The sequence below is a fragment of the Epinephelus moara genome, chromosome 10 (genome assembly GCF_006386435.1).
Source record: "Epinephelus moara isolate mb chromosome 10, YSFRI_EMoa_1.0, whole genome shotgun sequence".
NCBI lineage: Eukaryota > Metazoa > Chordata > Actinopteri > Perciformes > Serranidae > Epinephelus > Epinephelus moara.
The window spans coordinates 1,182,184-1,199,785 of record NC_065515.1 but is presented as its reverse complement, the minus strand read 5'-3'; the positions used below and the strand labels follow the sequence as shown (position 1 = coordinate 1,199,785).

General features: G+C 42.3%; 1 protein-coding gene across 2 annotated transcripts in view; it reads left to right on the top strand.

The window, feature by feature from the left end:
* The first annotated feature begins 828 nt into the window (after positions 1–828).
* Positions 829–17,602, top strand: part of ddr2a (discoidin domain receptor tyrosine kinase 2a) — a 59,504-nt gene continuing 42,730 nt past the window's right edge. For both annotated transcript variants that reach the window (XM_050054072.1, XM_050054071.1), the window contains exon 1: positions 829–977. The gene's annotated coding sequence lies outside the window, so the exon portion shown is untranslated. The remainder of the gene's footprint in view (positions 978–17,602) is intronic.

Sequence of the window (17,602 nt, the reverse complement as noted above, 5' to 3'; positions counted from 1 at the left end):
CCTGTTTTATTTATGAATTTATTTATTTCCATATTTATTTATTCCTGTATTTATTTATAAATTTATTTATTTTATTATTGACACTTAAGTCATTTTTTGTTCTACATACCAGGCAACTTTTGCATTAAATAGGAAAAATCTAAACTCGCAGTGTCTTTGAATGAAACCGTCACATTTCCAAATAAACCGTTAATTTCTTTTGTGTGGTGAAACCGTTCCGGCCACATCAGCAGCAAAACACACACTTTATGACGTCATTAGAGGACAACCTCTCTCTGACACCTGACTCACACTTTTCATGGATCTGGTTTGACGATTAAGGCTGGGACAAACCGCAGTGTGTTAGGGCCACTGAGTTTAATAAAAAGAAAAGTTGCGTCTTTGGTATTTCGAGCACAGACAAAGATGGAGTTATTCATGTGATCATCAGATCTGCAGTATGATGATAATAAAGTCATGTATTTACAGCGCTGTAGACTAAACATGCGTGCAACACAGTAACAACAAACACTTTGTATAAATCTGTGATTAAGTGACCTCAGAGACAGCAGAAGTAACGTTACCTCGAGTTACGGTTGCCTCAGCCTCACGCTGTCAAAAGAAAGGCTCTTTTCAGGAGGAAGAAAGCTTTCTGATTGAGCATTGGATTTGGCCTTAATTGAAACCTTATGTGTGGCATGTGGAATTCTGGGACTTTGGCTCGCTCCCAAGAATCCACAGAATGTGAAGGTTTTTTTCTTCCTGCCTGCCCCTCTCTCTCTCTCTCCCTCTCTCCTCTCCTCTCCCTCTCTTTTTTTCCTATGTGCAGGGGTGTCTTACATCAGCCCAGCGAGCCCTGGTGAAGGCGACTGAGAGCCAGCGAGCGAGAGAGAGAGAGAGAAGGGCTCGGATTGTAGCGTCCAGCCGTCTTGACTCTCACTGGAATAATCTAAAACCATCTCTGAACAAATGGTCTGAAAGGATAAGACGTCTCAGAAGTAAGTCATCCTTTTCTGTTAAACTTTTTGCTGTGACTCTCGTCCTGCTTTGTGTCATTGTTTGGACTGTAAAAATGGGACCTCACACTCTGTCCACATTTCTGTAAGCCTGCATGAGAGTACCTTAAAGTTTCCTTAAAGTATTTCACACTGGGAGCGTCGGCTGCATGTTCGAACTCCATGTACCTTTTGTGTGGAGTAGCTGCTGTTTGCATGGCAGACTAGAAGAGTGGACAGCAGAGCAGAGCAGAGCGATGCCAGATTCAAACTCCTCTCTGCTCTGCTGCAGATCCAGCTGTTTCAAACTGAACTCATTATAAGCCTTGCTGTGGCTGGATGTGATTAAATCCTTTTCTTTTATTTAAACATGTTATCACTTCAGATAATCAGGGTTAAGGGAAAGAATATGAACGAAGGAAGTTTTCTAGATGTTATCAAAACTCCAACAGAAGCTCTTCAACCTTCAAACAAGATCTTCTTTTCTGTTCTACAGATGCATAAAGTTGAGCGCCCTCCTCACTAAGTTCACACAGTAGACACGTCAGAGTTTTAATGATTTAAGTGTGACTGTCTGGAAGTTTGTTTACTGCATCACTCAAATGTCTTTCTATTGTGCAGAGCTCTTCTTTTTACAAGCAACAGAAGAAGTGTAACTAATGTGAAAATGATGTGACTCTCATTTGAGTGTCTTGCATCAAGCTCGCACACATTTTTGTTTGCTTTATTGTGGCGGGGTAGTCAGGAGTATTGTTTTGGAAAAGTTAAACAACTGACTCATTTATGGTTTACTGCGGTCAGCTGATGAAATGTTGAATGCTCAAGTTACAGCTTTGAAAAAGATTCCCGTCCCCGCGGGACATGTCCTGCTTATGGAGGTTGTGTGTGTGTGTGTGTGTGTGTTCCTCAGTGCTATGTAGGTGTTACGTAGGTGGTATGTAGGTGTCCTCCTGTGGCATGTGGGCGATAGATGTTCCACACACAGGCCTCTTTTCTACCTCGTTGGAGTTATTTGGTGACTCGTCTCGACACAGAAGAGTCGTGTGAAGAGTTAAGAGTATGTATGAGCTCACAGCTCTGACATTTGAACAGTCAGCGACAGACTCAGGAGAGGTGACTCTGATCAATGGAGTAATTGTTATAGAGAGGTGAAGGTGAGCCTGAGGTCAGGCGGCTGTGTGTGTTTTCTATCTGGACACATGGCTGCACTCTGTTTTTTGTCGATGTTGTTGTCGATCTTACTGCGGATAATAGACCTCAAAGCTTAAGTGCGACTCATTTTCTGTCTAATGAAAAGATTAAGATTAATTTTATGTCCTTTAGCACGGTAAAATCACAAACATAAGTTGTTTTGCAGCTGCTCCATAAATTTATTTCCTCCTTTTCACAAGTTTACATCATTTTAATCAAATAGAAGTTGTTAAAAAAGAAGTCTGCAGGTGTGACGTTTTGCTCTGGTGACTTGTTGTGGGACATTTGCAATTATTATTATTTATATCACTAGTAACTGGCTGGATGCTTGAGAGAGAGAGAATCTTCATTTAAGGAATACTTCAGCCTGTAAATGACAATATGTATATTAATTACTCTCCCTGTGCTTCATTGAATTCAGGAAGAAAACTTTGTTTTTCTCTCATGCCTCCACAGTGAACGAAGAATCCAAAGATGGTGGGCCACATTTAATAACAGTAAAACTATATTAAAACATCCGTTTACAAACTTTAACGCAACTTATTCAGTATCCAAGTCTCATTTATCCGCTCGCATGCTTAGTACTTCTCAAACGTGCATTTTCGCTTAAACCCTGCTCTTTAAAACACTTTAAAGGGCATCCTTAAAAAGTCACAATTCATATTTACTTTTAAAAGGCCTTAAAATGTATTAAGTTGTCTTAAATTCAGATTGGATGTTAGCACGACAGGAAACATCATTTTAACAGGAGAAAAACACACACGACAGGGTATCAGACTTTGACACAACAACACGTCACACGATGCCACTCGATGCATTTCGATGGAGCAGTCAGTTAAGTCATCGTTAAACTCGCTGTTAGCCAGACTGCTCGTTAGTTTATTTTTCTGAGAGGTAAGCATAGAGAGTATCATCATCATCAGTTTATCTATACAGCACATTTCATACAACGAGCGTTAACTCAGTGTGCTTAAGATACATCATACATGACAAACATAAACTGTCATGTAAGATAATAAAGTATTACAGATATAAAAACAAGCAGGACATGATAAAAACAAACAAACAAGAGGGTGATATTATTATCATTATACTTAGAAAAGGGAAGATAATAACAATAATACTAATTCCTAAAACAAATAAAAATACACTTAAAAACTGAACTAAAAGCGTGTGGAAAAAAGGATTTTAGTTTGCTTTTAAAAGCGAACACTGTTGTCGCACCATGAGCTGATTGAGAGCTTATTTTAGGTGCAGTGTCATTTACCTTCGCGTTCATCTTCAACTAATATCAGTGTGTTTACTTGGAAAAAATACATTTTCACTTTTGGTATGTGTTTCGATCGCAAGTTTGGTCTTAAATTGAACTTCAAATGGTATTAAAAAGCACTTAAAAAGTCATTAATTAAATTTGTTTATATCTGTAGACGCCCTAAAACAATGCAGGCGCGCTACTCTTCTGTGCCAGTTTGACATGGTAAGGTTTTAGGGAGAATGCATGTGTTTGGGAAGTACTGAGCATATGACTGGATAAATGAGAGTTGGATTATACTGTCTGAGCTGAGTTTGTAAACTGAGGTTTTGATTTAGTTCTGCTACTGTTTAATGCAGAGCCTGATGATTTCAGTTCTTCAAGAATATTTCTTTGTTCACTTTGGAGTCTTTCTTCAGGAATTTAACTTCACACAAGATGAGTAATTGATATGCAAAATGGGCGTTTTGTGGATGAAGTGTTCGTTTAAAATGCTTAAACGCTGTTAAAACTCTCTGAATGTGCTTTGGACAAGTTACAAAATGGAAGTGTCACATCAGCGTATTTTCCTCATCTGCAGTAATGTGTGATGTGTCTCTATCTGGCTGAATGATCAGTAAAACAGAATGCAGAACAGGGCCATGATATGTGATAATTATAAAGAGGTTTGTAACTTATCTTTCCTCACTTCAGACTCTGCAGACTCTTCTCTGTGCAGTGCTGCATTCTGGGGAACAATGAAGTAATGGAAGCACAAGTAGACAAAGTAAGCTGATGAAAACAAAAAGTGAAATTACAAAACTTGACCACAAATTAAGTTCGGGAACCGCTGATCACCACAGGCTGACCATTTATGACAGTGTAAGAGTATTCAGGCGTGGAGTTTTCCTTTGAGATCTTTTTGTTGTGTGCTCTGTTGGCTGGATGTGTAAATAGGAAACCATCTTTATCAGGGTAAATAAGCTCTTTGTCAGCGCAGAGTGGAGGAGTTATTGCTTAAGACGGGGAATATATGAAAATGCCTGTGGTGGATGTCAGAGGGGAGCGGATAATGTACTCACATTCAGAGTTTTTTATTTGTCCAGACAGTTGGAAAACAGAGAGGGAGACAACGTTCGAGGGGGATTTGATCCCAGGCCATCACTCTATTATCTGGCTGTAATTTGATATCTGATGCACACATACACACACACATATATATAGGCTAAAACACACACACACTCAGGCGCAGATAGAATAAGAGAGTATAGAGTAACCACATTAGGAGTGTGTTATCACTGCATCTTTCTGACATGTCATTTCAATTAGCAACCCTCCCCTCCTGAGTTTGGAGGCTGACTGACATCCTCACATACAGACCCTAATCACACACCACAGCAAAGGCTGTAATTTCAACCCCACATTCAAAACACTGCACTGGAGGCACTCGGTGCTTACTTAGCTTAGCTGTAACTCGACGCAGACGTTGTTTGATTGGAAGTGTTTTCAAATCAATGCCTCTGGCAAGAGAGAACCAGCTGTGCACTCGCTCGCTGACGTGCATGCTGTAATTTGGTATAAATAGCGGCATTTCAGGGAACATCATCCCTTAAATACTGCACTGTTGACTTTGCATCCCGCACGTGCTTGAACTTCGACCCTGCCCAAACCAGCGCCCCACTCATCACCTAGTGTTTGAGGGAGATTAGGTTACTCGTAGCTTAAAGCAGACGCATTTGTGCCTCTTATTTCTGAGCTTGAGCTACTTGTTTGAGGTCTGCACTCAGATGAGATGGTGACAGGAAATATGACAAAAGTTGCATTGCTTCTGTGATATTTTCCATTGTCAAATAATAAAGTTAATATGAGGTTGCTGCTTTGATCCGGATTACAGAGAAGGCTGCTCGAATCACCAGAAACCAAATAATTGTAGAGGGAGCTAGAAGATGGATACACATACACATTAGCACACAGTAGTCAAATCCTCCTCTGTGTTTGCACATGTGGCCTCGGTCAGTCCTCATTCTCTCGCTCCTGTTTACAAGTCAGTCCCTTTTTGTTTGTCTGTTTGTCCCTCCACCTCGCCGTCTCTCACTTCCCCCCCGTCTTCACTAATTACAGGCTGTCAGGGAAAATCCGAGATAATATTTCAACATCAAAAGGACCTCATGACGTGCTGCAGGCAGCCACTGTGTGCAAATGACAGCCTGGGCAGTGAGTGAGTTGTCACTGCCGACGTATCGGCCTGTACGGACGACATCGGCCTTTTATAGAACTCTTACTATCTGCTTTGTTGTTGTTTTGTAATTTGAATGTCTATGGAGTGGAGTAACATGTTATCAGTGGTAGAAAATGTACATTTACTCAAATGCCATTTTCAGATCCTTTCACGACATTTCAGAGGGTACGTTTATTTCATTACTCCACATTTGTGGCTCAGGAGGTAGAGCAGTTGTCCACCAATTGGAAGGTTAGTTAAAATGCTGTTAATAAGCTGATAGCACGCTAACATGTAAGTGAATTCCACCAGAGATAAAAACTCATAATTATACCATTCTCATATGGTTCTAAGAAAACACCGACCAATCATTGGCCGAGTGTCCTGTCTGTCTTCCCCACGTGGAAGCCTCCGACTGACGTAACCACTCGCGTTTTTAGTTTGCTTCTAATGTAACATAGGCTATAACATTATATATGACAACACAGCATCCAGTTGCTAACAGTTAGCCTACTGTAGCCTAACGTTGCCTGAGCCTCGCCTCCTTGTTCATTGCCAGTCACCAGTACTATCTAACGTTAGTGTTTACATTATATTATAAAACTCATCAGTCATCACTGACTCCGGTTGAGTTTTAAAACTCAACTGGACTGCTGTTTTGAAGCCTTGACTTCCACATTTTAGCCGTTGCTGTCTTGTTTTATTGGAGCCAGAAGTGACCATATTTAGACGAGAGGGTGGAGCTGTGCTCAGGGGCGAGGACTGGTACTGACTCACAGACTAGTGATGACAGCCTGTAACTCAAAGCAGGCCGCCCTTACTTATGCATGACTTTTAGCCTTAATAGAATGTAGACGGGTGAGTTGTATAAAAATGAACCCCCATACATTTGTCATCTATGTTGAAATTAGCTATGAGACTCAAACTGTTTTCATTCCAGGCTGTAAACGTGTTTATTCAGCTGTAGAGTTGGGCATTTTAACATGGGGGGTCTACGAGGTTGGTTTCTTCTAAGCTTCTGGAGCCAGCCTCAAGTGGCCATTAGAGGAGCTACAGTGTTTGGCACTTTCACGTTGGCTTCAGTTTTCATCCCTGGAGGCTGCTGTTGTTCATGACCAACCTTTTCACAGAATCTTGGACCAGTCTGTGAATCCATTTGGAAGTAATGCACCTTTTTGCGATAGGCCACTTTCATTGCCACCCGACAAACCAGCTGACAAAGCGAACTATAGAGCTGCTGGTTGCAGCTTAAAGGTGCTGACACACCAAACCGACATCAAAGAACTAGTGGCGACGAAAGCCAACTGTCGCCCTGTGTCAGTTGCGTTTGAACACACTACACGGACTACATCCGACGGCCAAGTAGCACGTACGTTCTGCGCCTGCGTGAGAGAGAGCGGAGTGAGAGAGTGGTACATCCTGTCAGCCGAGGGGTTTCCTATCTGTGCAGCCGAGCACCGCAGCACCTCCATGGACTATTACATCCAGACGGTCCCGGTGTTTCATCCACAGGCTCCACTTCACTCAGCTGCCCGATAAACCCGCTGCTTCTTCCCACTTTAACCTGAATAACAAACCAGGGCTCGGTGCCGCTAGCCGCTCCCAGCTAGCTCCGGTTTGTTATTCAGGTTAAAGTGGGAAGAAGCAGCGGGTCTGTGGGGCAGCTGAGTGAAGTGGAGCCTGAGGAGGAAGCACCGGTTAGCCCCGGTTTCACTACAGGCAGATTCACTCAATACAGGGGCGAGGAAATAAACCCTGAACAGCCAATCAGAGTGATCTCTCTCACCGACAAGCTCCGCCACCAATTCAACATGCTCAATTGGCCAAAAAGCCAATGGTGCGGGACACACCGCAAAAACTAGGGCGACAGACGCTCACCGACGGCCCAACTTTGGTCGACGGCCGACCGTCGGCTTGGTGTGTCAGGGCCTTTAAAGCCGACTAAGGCTCATCGTCAAGTGGCATCTGCCCTCTAAACTCCCCTGATTTAAGTGACTCTTCAATATTTACAAAAAAAGTCCATATTATGAACACTAATTTGCATAGCAGAACCGTTTTAAAAAATTCCCATTCCATTAAAGTCCCCATGAAATGAAAAACGCATTTTTCCAGTTTTAATCCTGTGTCCCTGTGTTGATCCTTTATCTCTTGTTATGTGCCAAATATGTGTAAAAATCAGAGTACTTTTACATCAAAGTCCCTGTTTGTTCTTTCTGTGAAACCATGTAGAGATAGGAAGAGATGTGTGTTTGGATGTCCTTAGTTTTCATTTCCAAAACAATGTGATGGTTGTCTAATTCATTAATTTCTCCCTCATCCTGCTCCTGATCTGACAGCGAGGGAGGTGTCTGTGGAGCCACTCAGCAGCTGTAGCTCTGTATCATGCTGAACTCTAAGCCCACCCACTGTTTAGCCACACAATCAAATGCGAAGGATTAGATTTAAATCTCTGTTGTTAACTGTGCACCACTCAAATATTCTGTTTCACTGGGAAATATGTCACAGAACAGAAGCTAAAGACGCTCTAACTTTCATTTCACTGGGACATTTACCACATGACGACGCCTCAGATTTGTACTGTGACCTTTTTGAGGGGGTCTGGCCCTACAAGCTTCATCTCAACCAGCTCCAACAGTAAGATTTTACTTGAACGTTCATAAAGGCATTTAGCTGATGATGCTTTTGTACTGCAAACAGAGCAGAAGAGAAGAGAAGACAGAAGCTCCTTCACGTAGTTCAACGAGTGGTGAATGCATATTATAATGAGATGCTGGTATTCGTTAAGTCTTTATTTGCGTAGTTTTAGACCACAGGTGTCATTTTCTCTGTTGAAATCGAAGAAAGCACTTCTCGTCTTAGCTGAATGCACAAATGCTTTTGATTTAAGCAGCGTGCAGGGGATGGACCTCTCCTTTAACAGGGGAAATGGAAAAAAAAAAAAAGAAAAACTTGTTGGCGTGGAGCGGTGTTTTTCCAATCTGACAGTGTAGCTGTAAAGTTCAGGGCCTGGATATTCAATCAAAATGGATTTCCAGTCAGAGATTTTTCGGCTCCTCTCCTTACATAACAAACACAACCTCCTGTCATTGCACGATAGTCACAATGAGCAGTTACGAGCCTTTGTTGAAATATTTGGTGGGTCTTGCAGGTAGATTAAATATTTGGTTGATCTGGCAGGTAGATAAAATACAGCCTCTCCTGCAGTTTCCCACTTTCTTTCTCCCTTGTGGCCACTTAGCATCAGCTGGCAGCTTTCACGAGCACCTGCGCACTGGTGTGAACAGTTCATGCCCTCAGGCGACTAATAGGTCCCTAATGGCACCGTCAGTGAGGAGCTGCAGCAGGTGTGTGTGCTCCTGCTGGAGACTGTTGAACGCCAGCAGAAGCAGTTACAGTGTTAAAGAGAAACCTTCACCTCTGCTTCATATAAGAGTCACCAGATGGATTTAAGTATCTGCAGTCTGGCCTGTGAAGCAGTAGATGACCTTAACTTTTCAGCTTTTGGTTTCATGTTACCGTAAAACTATTGCTGATGCAGCAGGGTCTTGTTTTTATCCACTGTATTGTGGAGCAGCGCTCAAAATGTGCCTTGTATATCATTACATGTGCATATGTGGTGTAAGGTATCCTACAATTAAGCATGTAGACTGGAACATTTCTCCCCAAGTGTCACATCTGACCCAGACAATAGACGATTGTTTTCTGTGCACGTTTCTCTTCCAGTCAAGAAAATTTAATTACATGTATGAGTGTGCAGGCCTGCATGCGTGTGCGTGCGCCTCATTCTCGGATTTTACGGCCGTGTGTTTACATGGCCCCACCTGGGTCTGATTGGGAAATGTGATTCGGATTTCATGCATTCCCATAAAAATAAAATATCTGTGATGCTGTGTTACAGCCTTCAGGGAGAAACAGGAGGATATAATAGAGAGCACATGTGGATGGTTACGGTGCGCAGCATACGGGCACACTGTTAAGCAATCGGGCCACATAAACACACACACACACACACACACACACACACACACACACACACACACACCTTTATATATAATGTATATGCAGGTTGTAGCTATGAAGCCTGGGCACGATGTCGGGTTTAGGAAGTAGATCTGAGCTGAGTAAATTTTGGTTTTGATATTATTTAACTGTGCAAACAAGACCTGCCTTTCTTCAGCAGCTCATACCCAGTGTTTGCCATCATTCATTGGTTATTCAACAGGGGAAATACTTTTTTTTGGGGGGCCCCAGATTTCCCCATCTGCATCTCAACCGCGGATGTTGTGGTTAAACGGTATGGGTCTTTACCACCAGACCCCTGAACGCCTCATGCAGTACATTTATGGCACCAGGTAGAGCTAAAAGCTAACTTCAATCCTTGATCTTTGTTTAGAGGTGTAATCAACCATGTGGCATACCTTTAAACCATCACATCATCTGACATATTTTCCCCAAATACAGGGAAGTGTCAAGTAGCTTTAATTGGCTGATTGGTTACCTTAGAATTTTTAACCTCAGCGTTTCTTGTGGATTTGTATCCAAAAGATTTATCAGGATTTTTCATCCCTTAATATTTTACTTAGCGCCATCTTCAGGTCAGAATTATATATTTTTTAATCCATTTGCAACAAATGATGCTGGCAATTTAAGTTCCTTATTATGTCGTGCAGTGGTTCCCAACTGGTCCAGCCATGGGGTCCAGATTTCTCTTTAGTCATTAGTTCAAGGCCCACACAGCTTTAATATATTCAGCGTCATACTATCAAGGTAAATTGCTGTATCCGTTGAGTAGCTGTCTGTTAGGCCCAATTCCAATCCGGCCCCTAAAGACTCAAGCCCTGAACCCTCACTGACTTAACTGACGTCAGCTGTAAGTGATTGAGTGTGAGAGTCTGAAAGGGCTCCGGATGCTAAGAAATAGGAATGGGACAGCACTTATCCCCCTCTCTACAAAATGTTGTTAACACACTGGTATTCCTCTGACTTCATGTGTGTTTATGTACCATCTTAAATCCTTGTTAATGTAATGTTTCATTGTTTATCTGTTTTTTCGCTCTCCTTCCATAACGTTAATGTTTGCATATCTGCCGACCGTGTTACTTCCGGTGTTCCGAGGGCAACCCCTGTATTTGACGTCACAACGCTATGAACTGTGGGTAATTTCCTTACCGTAAGTCCGCATCGATGTTGACCTACGGTAAGGGGGCATAAAGGGCTCACTCACTGACTCACTGACTTGACGATTTGACAATGGGACAGCCCTCACACACTCACGCACTTCACATGAACGCCCCTCTAAGTCAGTGAGTCTGTAAGGGATCGGATTGGAATTGGGCCTTAGTCACTCACTCTACAGCAGGAAACAGCACTTCAAAATAAAAGCTCTGTGCTGGAAATTCATTGTACTTTAAATTAAAGTGTGTTTTTTACAAATTTGACACATTCTCGTTTCAGTTGTGGTCCATTCAGAATGGACCCAGGACCCACTTTTGGACCGCGACTCACCAGTTGGGAACCACTGATGTAGTGGATATGTTGAAACTCGTGAGGTTATGTTTAGGCACAAAAAACACTTAGTTATGGCCAGGAAAAGATTATATTGTGGCTTAAAAACTCCTGTTTGGGGGCACAATTCTGGCAGGAGAAGCAGCGATGTCTCCAAAAAACAGCCACTCCTTCATTTATTTATTTTTATTTCATTCATTGAAAAAAAAAAAAGAAAAGGAGAAAAAACCAATACAATATAAACACAGCATTCTGTGGCAGGCGTCTCCCCCGGGTGACTTGTTATCCACCATTCCTTCCACCTCCCGATGCTACGTCTCTTTAGAATCGCTGATATGATACGTATAAAACCTACAACATATTTAAGGGTTGCAGAAACGTACAATACAACACATTTTCTTCTGATGACTGGGCTCCTCTGTGACCAAATATCTGCAAAACTAATTACACTCCCATCAGCCTCAACTTTACTTTATGTTAGTGCTAATTAGCAAATGTTGGCATGTTATAACTGTAGCAAGATGGTGAACATGGTGAACAATGCGACAGCTAAACGTCAGCATATCAGCATTTACCTGTGTGCTGCCACTTAATCTGATATACAGCCTGGTTACATCTCTGTATGCACATACACATATCTTGGTTATACGTAGACACTGTATGTCCTGTTCACATTCAGTTTATTCATTTTTTCATTCTGCACCTAACACAGATTAACATTATTTCACTTTATATTTTATATATGTAAATTATGTCCCTATTTTAATTACGCACGACTTACCTGCAGGATTATTTAATGCGCGTTGTTGGCGGGAGCCTGAGAGCGAAGATTTAATTTCCAGCGATTGTTTGTCTGTAACAGTAGTACTCATGACGATAAAGAACTTGAAACTTGTCGTGAGCATGATAGCATGCTGGCGTTAGCATTCAGCTCAGAGCATGTCTGTGGACTGTCTTAGTTTTATCTAGTTCAAAAACATAAACTGGCTTTCAGTCTGGAAAGATGGACTGGAGAATCTCTTCACAATCACGCAGTGTAACAACAATTATAATTGACATTCATCAAGTAGATGAGTTGTAGGTAGATGAAAAAGCAAGAATCCAACATCCAACATTTTGATAGAAAATATAAAACGGAAGATGTTTAACGGGTAATTTAACCTGTCACATTGTTTCTCACATAATGTGAAATATTGTAGTAACATTTCACATCTGAAGTCACACAGTTTAACAGAAATGATGACCTGTGTGTGAGCGCTGTGATTAAGAACGAGATGTTATCCTCTAAGTAGACCTCTCAGACAGTCTTTGGCGGCTGGATGATGAAGCGTTCACTTGTTCTTGACCCTTTTTAGCCTCTGCTAGTTGCTCACTCCTCTGCGGAGGCTCATGTAAATCCCCAAAGTGTTGACACTGCTGTGTGTGTGTGTGTGTGTGTGTGTGTGTGTGATAGAGACAGAGGCAGGGAACAGAGCCAGGTAAACCTGCGTGTTGACTTTGCAGGCTTTCCCAGGGTGCAGGAACCTGGTGGTACACCAACATTACTCCGTGTGCTGGGCTCGACCCTCCAAAGAAAATCTGATTTATTTATGCAAACAAGAGAGCCTGGGAAAACAAAATAAAACAGCCGGAGGACACGGCAGTGAGCTCTTAGTGAACGCATGAGAGTGTTTTTGGGGTTGTAAGACGAGGAAAAGGTGGACGAGCTGGAGAATAGCTATTTATGGCTTTTCCTGTGAGTTATACAAATTTGGAAACTCCTCGGTGGATCTCCTATGCGTTAAATTTGTCCTGCTGATAAAAAAAAAAAGTACAGTCCAGTACAGAGCTCGTTAGTGTCTGAGGGGAGTATCTGTCCTTCACCACTTCCTGAACTAGCCATGAGCGAGCTGATTTTTATGGGGCACTTTTCCCCTAGACGGAGAAACTCAAGTCAAAAGTCTTTTCAGGTTCGTTCTGCTCCAATTTGACACAATAAACTCTGCGTATCAACATCATGTGTTTATAATAACCTGTCTGAATTCAGACGAGGTCCAGTCAGAGTTTGCTCTGTCCAGTCTGAATGGTGCTGTGATGGAGCACTTTAACAGATCTGTGAAAACATCTACAGACAGATATTAGTCTGAGTGTTAGGTGTGAAGTGAAGGTATTAAAAATGATATATTGTAGCTCGTTGTTGAAAGAGTTCGGTTGGAAGTTGAGAATTAGGACGCCTTCACACTGGTGCTATTTGGTCCGCTTTAAACGAACCCTGGAGCGCTTCCACGGATAGTTTGGTTCGTTTGGAGTGGTGTGAACGCTCATTCGAACTCTGGTGCGGACCAAACGAGCGAACCCTGGTTCGCTTGAAAACTGGGGGTCTCGGTTCACTTGCAACTGAATCCTGGTGCAGTTCGCTTACAGTGGGAAATGCAAACAGACTATTCAGCGAACCAATGAGAGGAAGTGACGTAGAGCGCAATGCATTTTGGTGTTTGGTGTTGTTGTGGTGACCAAGCCGGCTGAAGGGGATAGATTTCCGTTTCCGGTCCTGGCCAGTTGATGAGCCGGGTTTTCTTCTTCCTCATGCTTTTTTTCTTCCTGGTCAGTGGTCGTTTCGGGCAGTACCCCCAAACGAGCAGCTGTTGTAACTGCGTGACGTTGTCCAGGCGGTTTGGTCCGCTTTAAAAAGTGCAGTGTGAAAGTGAACCAAACTAAATGAAGGTGTGAAATTTTTCAGCACTTAACCGCCCAATCGAAGGGCGACTTTTTTAAAATGCCAATAGCAATATCCAACTATGACAGTAATTCTAGTCCTCTCTGCTGGAGACAGTGTGGCTTAAGAGGAGACTTCTCCCACATTTTTTGGGACTGTTCTAAATTAAGTTTATTGGGAAAAGGTAAAAAAGGAAATAGGAGAAATTTTGAACTTAGACCAGCCATTTGAACCACATCAGTTGATTTAAGGCAATGTGTCATTAAGGGGGTTGGAGAAAAACAAATTATATTTGCTTAGAACTCATAGCCCATGAACTTATTAGAATACACTGGCTTAAGCCCCGCCCACTTTCTTTGGACCAATGGACCTCAAGACTTGTGGCTGTGAATTGTATGGAAAACATAACCGTGAGGCTGCAACTCAGGATGGACATTTATTTAGAAAGATGGTCTTCTGTTATATTGGACTTAGAAAAGTAAGCATATTGTTAGCATTTAAATCGATCATTTTCAGTTGCGTCTCCGGGTAGCAGCTCAGGTCCATGTTTGTTCTCTGTCGACTGATGTCACTCGCATATGTGGCGGGGCATACCAGCAAGAAATGCAGAGGGATGTTAATAATGCTTGAGTTAAAAAAAATGAAAGGAAATCATTTCCAGCGTTCTGTTATTGAACAAATTGAACACTGAACTGAGCAGAAATGGCACCAAAAACAAAAAACAAATAATTGCTACATTTTAAAGTGCAGTTTTCTACTGATACTCCCTTAGGGCACATTCACATTGAACCTTCATTTGGTTCACTTCACTTTCATACTGTACTTTTTAAAGCGGACCAAACAGCCTGGACAACGTCACGCAGTTACAACAGCTGCTCGTTTGGGGGCGGTATTGCCCGAAATGACCGGCCGAAACACGGCTCATTGATTGGCCACGACCGGAAACGGAAATCCATCCCCATCAGCCGGCTTGGTCACCACAAAAACATGGAATATAGTCCTCTGACCATGTATCAATAAGCGCCTACACCTCCTCACGAGACATTTTCCAACTTTGTCTTTTTTTTTAAAATTTTTTTTACCTCTGCTTCTCCTGGTTCGTGCTGTTGGCTTTGTTTTTTTTTTCCTACCCAAAATGCACTGCACTCTACATCACTTCCTCTCTTTGATTCACTTCCTCTCTTTGGTTCACTTCCTGTCTTTGGTTCGCTGGATAGCCCGTGTGCATTTCCCACTGTAAGCGAACCGCACCAGGGTTCACTTGCAAGTGAACCGAGACCCCCAGTTTTCAAGTGGACCAGGGTTCGCTCATTTGGTCCACACCAGAGTTCGAATGAGTGTTCACACCACTCCAAATGAACCGAACTATCCGTGGAAGCGCACCAGGGTTTGTTTAAAGTGGACCAAATAGCACCAGTGTGAATGCATCCTTTAACTAGGTTTAACTCATTATAAGCCCTGAGTGCAGTATTGCAGTCTTTTGTGACGTGTATCGTGCAAGTTGAAATTGAGTTGACAATACAAAAATAATATGTTGTTCAGCTGTAATTCCGTTGAAGCCTTTATTGTATTCTTGTTAACTGACACTGATGGGGCAAATGGAGCTGCTGCCCACAGGAGCCGTGGTCTCAACTAAGGGACAGAAAAGTGTTTTCTTTTATTTTATGTCCCTCAGTGAAATATGCAGTGCTTTATGAGACCAACTTTCCTTTATGAGTTATTCCACAGACATTTAGAACATATAGTCTGGATCTTGTGGAAAAAATGTAGAAATGCGGCTATGAATGTCGTCATTAATGTACAATTTGTTCTCTGTCGTGTGTGAGTCGTTCACACTTGTCTGAAGATTAAGATAAGTGAGGGCCTTGTAGATGAGTCTAGACCAAGGGTTACATAACATTACACAACATCTCTTCCTCCAAGGTGCTGTGATAATATGTGATTCTGTATGACGTGTGATGCACAGAAAACTGAATGATTGTCATTGGTACTTTAAGTTTCTATTGTAACTCTGTCCTTGGGCAGGTGCTTAAGAGCTTCTACCATTTAGTAGATCAATCAAGACTGACCTGGAGAAAATGTTTTCCTCATCACTGGTGGTATGGCACAGTAAAGGTTGGACCTCTGTTACGTCTCCATCACTCTCTCTACTAACAAGCTGGTGAAGTCTTACTTTTCTTCTCATGTTTGTCCTACAGACGTTTGGATCCGAACAGATCAATGTAGAGCACTTTGCGTCTGATGATGAAATGCTCCCCTGGACCTTTGAAACGTGTCAAACATACTTCTCTACTTTGAAGGACCATGTTTTGATTGCTTTAAACACTTTGAGCTCAAGTTTACTTTTATTCCTTCTCTGAACGCTTTTCAAAGTGTCAGTTGACCTGACTTTGGTTTATTTTGGAAGTGTGACCCTGGAGTGAGCTGTGTTGTGGTGCAGATTTGATGAAGGTTAGCTGTATGAAAGATATGACATCAGAGTCAGTTTAGGTTTTTACACATCAGGGTGAATTTAGGACTTGACTAAAGAGTCTGCAGCCAAACTGCTCTGTGAAGCTGTACTGAGGTAATGTTCATACTCAGTATATGTGTACTGTATACTGACGACTAAATGAATGATTAAGTGTGCCATTAATATCTGTTTACACTGGAGTATACTCAAACAATCCGTCTGCACCACATGACTGTATCGATCACGTTACTGCACCGAGTTACCATTACATGAAAAATGTCACGTAACATTACCTCCTCCACTCAATTTAACATTTTCCAGTATTATTTTAAGGCAAATTCAGATTCATAAATATTTCAATGTTAGATATGTTTTTTTACCATATAACGTCACCATCATTCATAAATATATTTTCCAGCGGTTAATTATTTAAAGCGTCTGCTTTGCAATCTGCCATATGACATATGTCTTCAGACTCACAAGGCTATACAGTATATGTCCAGTAATTTGTTGAATATGTCCAGTAAGCTCACGTCTCATACACAGAAATTCTTGCTAATCAAGTTTGAATCTGGGAGTTTCTTGTATAGCTTACAAAAAATCCACATGCTATAGTATATGCAGTCAGAGTGCACAGCATTCTCAGTTTTAAAGGGGCAATAAGCGAAATCGTTTCACCGCTAGGTTCGCTGTTGTGCGCTGCCTGTAGAGCAAAACAAAGTGTCATGAGCCACTCCTCCCTCTACCTCTGCTCTCCAACACGCTAACGCTCCAACTCCAAGTGAGCCGGGAGCCAGGCTCACGGAGAAGAGTTAGAACGTTAGCATGGCAGCCCATTAGTGCTAATGTCCCCACGCTTCTCCGCCAGGCTCAGTGAGTCAGAGCCGAGAAGCGTGGGGACGTTAGCGTTAGCTCCCAGCGTTAGCACTAGAGCTACTACGGCTATTGGAGTAGCTTGCAAATATGGAGCGCTTCTACCAGCTCTTCCAGTCACTGAGCCTCGCCTCCATTTCAGCAAATATATTACATTTATTACGGGAACCATCATCATTGAAGTAGGCAGGGGAATAGCTAAACACAGCCACCAGGCTGCCCGCCGGGCTACATTTTACAATGCTAATTGCAAATGTTAGCTGGGCTGACGGGCTACTCACCTAACACAACCGTAACGCCTGACCCATTGCTGGGACCGAGCCGCTAACAACTCAAGCTCCGGACATTAACCCATGCTACGATTGTAACATTAAATTTAATTGAATCGACATAGCGACATGTGCCTAACGTTACTGTAACACTAATTAAAACAGACATTTGACTTTATGTTGTTACTTACCAG